Genomic DNA, 6241 nt, shown 5'->3' with positions numbered 1-6241 from the left:
AAATGTTGGTAGATAAGAGAAGAGCCTGAAAAGATTCATCGAATGTAATCAATGTATAGTGCCATTTAAGCTGCCAGTGGCACAACTCCAAGGTAAGCATGTAGAGATACAAATGACAAACTTGCCAAGTTACTAATTTAAAGTGTATCATGCACCATTTCATACAATGGTGCTTCAGAAATGAAGCAAATTCTAACGTCTCGCCAAATTTCAATTTTATGGAAGAGCTAGAAAATTTGGATGGAATCTGGCGATGATAGTTCGTAAGAATTGTTTGATGATTCACTACACTACATCCAATATAAAACGAGTTTTGAATTTGGTGATCATTGTGACTGAATGACCCTGGAAACCAAACTGTTTTTTTTATGACAACAATGTCCGTGAGAGGCAAGACTATGGATTTCCTTTGTAGCTTACGAGAATATTGATAAGAGGGTGCATGCTGCTTGTAATTAAGAATATGAGTGAAATCTCATGAACTGCTGTCATTAAAGTGTATATGAGAGAAAGTACACTTCACTTAATAACATGGAGATGGCAGAGAATTAAATAAAACTAGTCGCCAATCCATGCGTAGCACGGGCTAGTTAATTAATATTGCATTCAAATCTATATCATTATCACATAGCAATGTGTCTTATAAAATAACATATGAATGACCCTTGTACTCAAACCTCGAATATTTCAAACCTGAGGTTTTGTTGGAGAGTGTATTTTCGCCAATGTGTTAGTTGGATGCAACCAAAATAATTAATGAAATGACACCTAAAAACATCGTGTGCTAATTATATAATTTATTAAATATAAGGAAATAAGTTTCATATTATTATTTGTCTCATTTCAGTAGTATGCAAAGTCACCTAGTTATTTCCTATTTGCTAGACCTACTCATTGAAGGAAATATGCCCTAGAGGCAATAATAAAGTTGTTATTTATATTTCCTTATATCATCATAAATGTTTATTATTCATTCTAGAATTGTATTAACCGGAAACTTAGTACATGTGTGAATACATAGACAAATAGAGTGTCACTAGTATGCCTCTACTTGACTAGCTCGTTGAATCAAAGATGATTAAGTTTCCTAGCCATACACATGAGTTGTCATTTGATTAACGGGATCACATCATTTGAGAATGATGTGATTCACTTGACCCATTCCGTTATCTTAGCACTTGATCGTTTAGTATATTGCTATTGCTTTTTTCATAACTTGTACATGTTTCGATGACTATGACATTATGCAACTCCTGAATACCGGAGGAACACTTTGTGTGTCCGCACGCTTAACGTTCGGTGACGATCGGTATTATGAGTTTATGTGCTTTGATGTACCGAAGGTTGTTCAGAGTCCTGGATGTGATCACAGACATGACGAAGAGTCTCGAAATGGTCGAGACATAACGATCGATATATTGGATGACTATGTGTTGGACGTCGGAATGGCTCCGGGTGAGTTCGGGCATATACCGGAGTACCGGGAGGTTACCGGAACCCCCCGGGAAGTACATCGGCCTTATTGGGCCATAGTGGGAGAGAGGAGAGGGAAGCCTAGGAGGGGGCACGCCCCCCCCCAAGCCCAATCCGAATTGGGTGGGGGCGGCCCCCCCTTTCCTCCCCCCCTCTCCCCATTCCTTCCTCTCCTAATCCAACTAGGGAAGGGGGGGAATCCTACTCTCGGTGGGAGTAGGACTCCCTTGGGGCGTGCCATAGGAGGGCCGGCCCTCCCCCTCCTCCACTCCTTTATATACGGAGGAGGGGGGTACCCCTTAAACACACAAGTTGATCATTGATCTCTTAGCCGTGTGCGGTGCCCCCCTCCACCATAATCCACCTCGGCCATATCATTGAAGTGCTTAGGCGAAGCCCTGCGCCGGTAGCTTCGTCATCACCGTCATCACGCCGTCGTGCTGACGAAGCTCTCCCTCGACACTCTGCTGGATCGAGAGTTCATGGGACGTCACCTTGTCGAACGTGTGCAGACCGCGGAGGTGCCGTACTTTCGGTACTAGGATCGGCCGGATCGTGAAGAGGTACGACTACATCAACTGTGTTGTCATAACGCTTCCGCTTAAGGTCTACTAGGGTACGTGGACTACACACTCACCTCTCGTTGCTATGCATCACCATGATCTTGCCTGCACGTAGGAAATTTTCTGAAATTACTGCGTTCCCCAATAGTGGCATCCGAGCCAGGTTTATGCGTAGATGTTATTTGCACTTGTAGAACACAAATGAGTTGTGGGTGATAAAATTTATACTGCTAACCATCATGTCATACTTTGATTCGGCGGTATTGTTGGATGAAGTGGCCCGGACCGACATTACGCTTACACTTACGTGAGACTGGTTCTACCGACGTGCTTCGCACACAGGTGGCTGGCGGGTGTCAGTTTCTCCAACTTTAGTTGAATCGAGTGTAGCTACGCCCGGTCCTTGTTGATGGTTAAAACAACACATACTTGATGAAAAATCGTTGTGGTTTTGATACGTAGGTAAGAATGGTTCTTGCTCAGCCCGTAGCAGCCACGTAAAACTTGCAACAACAAAGTAGAGGATGATATGTCTCCAACATATCTATAATTTTTTATGGTTCCATGCTATCATATTACCCCTTTTGGATGTTTATGGGCTTTATTTTACACATTTAAATCATTTTTGGGACTAACCTACTAACAGGAGGCCCAGCCCGTATTGCTGTTTTTTTTTTCCTATTTCAGTATTTCGAAGAAAAGGGATATCAATTGCTCGACAGTAATTTGTTCACCCACCGTAATACTTATGCTATCTTCAGAGAAGCCACTAGTGAAACCTATGACCCCCGGGTATATCTTTTATCATATAAGCTTTCAATCTAATTTTATTTGCATCTTTACTTTTTGCATCTATATTATAAAATACCAAAAATATATTTATCTTATCATACTATCTCTATCAGATCTCACTCTTGCAAGTGGCCGTGAAGGGATTGACAACCCCTTTATTGCGTTGGTTGCGAGTTCTTTGTTTGTTTGTGTAGGTGCGTGGGACTTTTAAGGATCCTCCTACTGGATTGATACCTTGGTTCTTAAAAACTAAGGGAAATACTTACGCTACTATTACTACATCACCCTTTCCTCTTCAAGGAAAACCAACGCAAGCTCAAGACGTAGCAAGAAGGATTCCATTTGCCGTTGCCGGGGAGGTCTTCGCTCAACTTGACATACCAAGTACCCATCACAAACTCATCTCCCTCGCATTTACATTATTTGCCATTTGCCTCTCGTTTTCCTCTCCCCCACTTCACCCTTGCTGTTTTATTCGCCCTCTCTTTCCCAATCTCCTCCTCTCTTTTCGCTTGCCTTTTTCTTCTTGCTTGTGTGCCTGTTTGTCCTTATGGCTTTGCCTAAGAATACCGACCACCTTCTTAGAAGGTTGGAAGAGACTGAATCAAATATTAAAAGCTTTAAGAATTTGCAATTTGAGCATCATAATTTCTTTAGAAAAGAGCTTAAAGAACAAAAATGTTTTTTGGGGTTTATGAATAAGGAGCTTGATGATAGGAATAAAGAATTTTATGGTGTGAACTCTCAAATTACCTGGCTTGAAAATGCTATAGCCAAAATTTCTAATAAGCAAGCCACCTTAGTCAATAAGATGGCTACCAAACCAGAAAAGTTCAATGAAAATAATGATGAGGATCTTAAAGTTATTGATGTGTCTCCTATTAGATCTTTGTTTTGCAATATGAATCTTGATAATAATGGGACTAGAGATGAGTCAACTTTAGTTAGAAGGCGTCCCAAGAACTCAGAGTTTTTAGATCTTGATGCTCAATTTGGTAAAAGTGGGATTGGAGAGGTCATGACTTTAAATAGTATTGAACCCACTATATCGGATTTCGAGGAATTTGATTATGATAATTGTTCTTTAGAAGGTTGTATTTCCATGTTGCAATCCGTTGTTAATTCTCCTCATGCTTATAGTCAAAATAAAGCTTTTAGCAAACATATCGTTGATGCCTTGATGCAATCTTATGATGAAAAACTTAATTTGGAAGTTTCTATACCTAGAAAACTTAATGATGAGTGAGAACCTACTATAAAGATTAGAATTAAAGATCATGAGTGTTTTGCCTTGTGTGATTTGGGTGCTAGTGTTTCCACGATTCCGAAAACTTTATGTGATATTCTAGGTTTCCATGATCTTGATGATTGCTCTTTAAATTTGCACCTTGCGGATTCCACCATTAAAAAGCCAATGGGAAGGATCAATGATGTTCTAATTGTTGCAAATACAAATTTGGTGCCCATAGATTTTATCGTTCTTGATATAGATTGCAATCTTTCTTGCCCTATTATTCTTGGTAGACCTTTCCTTAGAACGATTGGTGCGATTATTGAGATGAAGGAAGGGAATATTAGATTCCAATTTCCATTAAGGAAAAGCATGGAGCACTTTCCAAGAAAGAAAGTCAAATTACCTTATGAATCTATCATGCGAGCTATTTACGAATTTAGTGCAAAGGATGGCACTACTTAGATCTATCTTCGCTTTTATGCCTAGCTAGGGGCGTTAAACGATACCGCTAGTTGGGAGGCAACCCAATTTACTTTGTGTTTTTTGTTTTTGTTCCTGTTTAGTAATAAATTTTGCATCTACCTTCTGTTTCGATGTGTTTTTATCTTTTAATTAGTGTTTTTGCCAAGTAGAACCTATAGGATAACCTATGATGATAGTTCATTTGATTCTACTGAAAAACAGAAACTTTACGCGCATGAAATTAGTTTTCTAAATCACAGAAACGTGATTTTGCTTTGATTCTTTTTGCTGCTGAACAAAAGACAAATTTTCCACGCCTACCTATTTTGGTAGGATTTTTAGAGTTCCAGAAGTTTGCGTTAGTTACAGATTTCTACAGACAGTTCTGTTTTTGACAGATTCTGTTTTTGTGTGTTGTTTGCTTATTTTGATGCATCTATGGCTAGTAAAATAGTTTATAAACCATAGAGAAGTTGGAATACAGTAGTTTTAACACCAAAATAAATAAATAATGAGTTCATTACAGTACCTTATGTGGTGGTTTTGTTTTCTTTCACTAACGGAGCTTATAAGATTTCCTGTTGAGTTTTGTGTTATGAAGTTTTCAAGTTTTGGGTAAAGCTTTGATGGACTATGGAATAAGGAGTGGAAAGAGCCTAAGCTTGGGGATGCCCAAGGCACCCCAAGGTATTCAAGAATAGCCAAAAGCCTAAGCTTGAGGATGCCCCAGGAAGGCATCCCCTCTTTCGTCTTCGTTCATTGGTAACTTTACTTGGAGCTATATTTTTATTCGCCACATGATATGTGTTTTTCTTGGAGCATCGTGTATTATATTAGTCTTTGCTTTTTAGTTTTACACAATCATCCTTGCTGTACACACCTTTTGGGAGAAGCCCACTTGATTAGAATTTGCTAGAATACTCTATGTGCTTCACTTATATCTTTTGAGATTGATAGTTTTTGTTCTAGTGCTTCACTTATATCTTCTAGAGCACGGCGGTGTCTTAATTTTGAAGAAATTTCTAGTCTCTCATGCTTCACTTATATTATTCTGAGAGTATTTTAGAACAGCATGGTATTTGCTATGGTTACAAATTTGGTCCTAGAATGATGAGCATCCAAGTTGGGTATAATAAAAACTATCATAGGAAGTGAATTGGATGCTATGATCAATTTGATGCTTGGTAATTGTTTTGAGATATAAAGGTAGTAATGTTAGAGTCATGCTAGTGGGTAATTATGAAATTGAGAAATACTTTTGTTGAAGTTGGCAAGTCCCGTAGCATGCACGTATGGTAAAAGTTGTGTGACAAATTTGTTGCATGAGGTGATCTTTTGATTGTCTTCCTTATGAGTGGCAGTCGGGGATGAGCGATGGTATTTTCCTACCAATCTATCCCTCTAGGGGCATGCGTAGTAGTACTTTGCTTCGAGGGTTAAGTAGACTTTTGCAATAAGTATATGAGTTCTTTATGACTAATGTGAGTCCATGGATATACGCACACTCATCCTTCCACTTTGCTAGCCTCTATTGTGCCGCGCAACTTTTGCCGGTATCATGAACCCATTATTTACCTTCCTCAAAACAGCCACCATACCTACCTATTATGGCATTTCCATAGCCATTCCGAGATATATTGCCATGCAACTTTCCACCGTTCCGTTTATTATGACACACTTCATCATTGTCATATTGCTCTTTGCATGATCATGTAGT

Source organism: Triticum dicoccoides, chromosome 6B (assembly GCF_002162155.2).
Source record: "Triticum dicoccoides isolate Atlit2015 ecotype Zavitan chromosome 6B, WEW_v2.0, whole genome shotgun sequence".
Taxonomy (NCBI): domain Eukaryota; kingdom Viridiplantae; phylum Streptophyta; class Magnoliopsida; order Poales; family Poaceae; genus Triticum; species Triticum dicoccoides.
Note: the sequence above shows the minus strand (reverse complement) of the source record.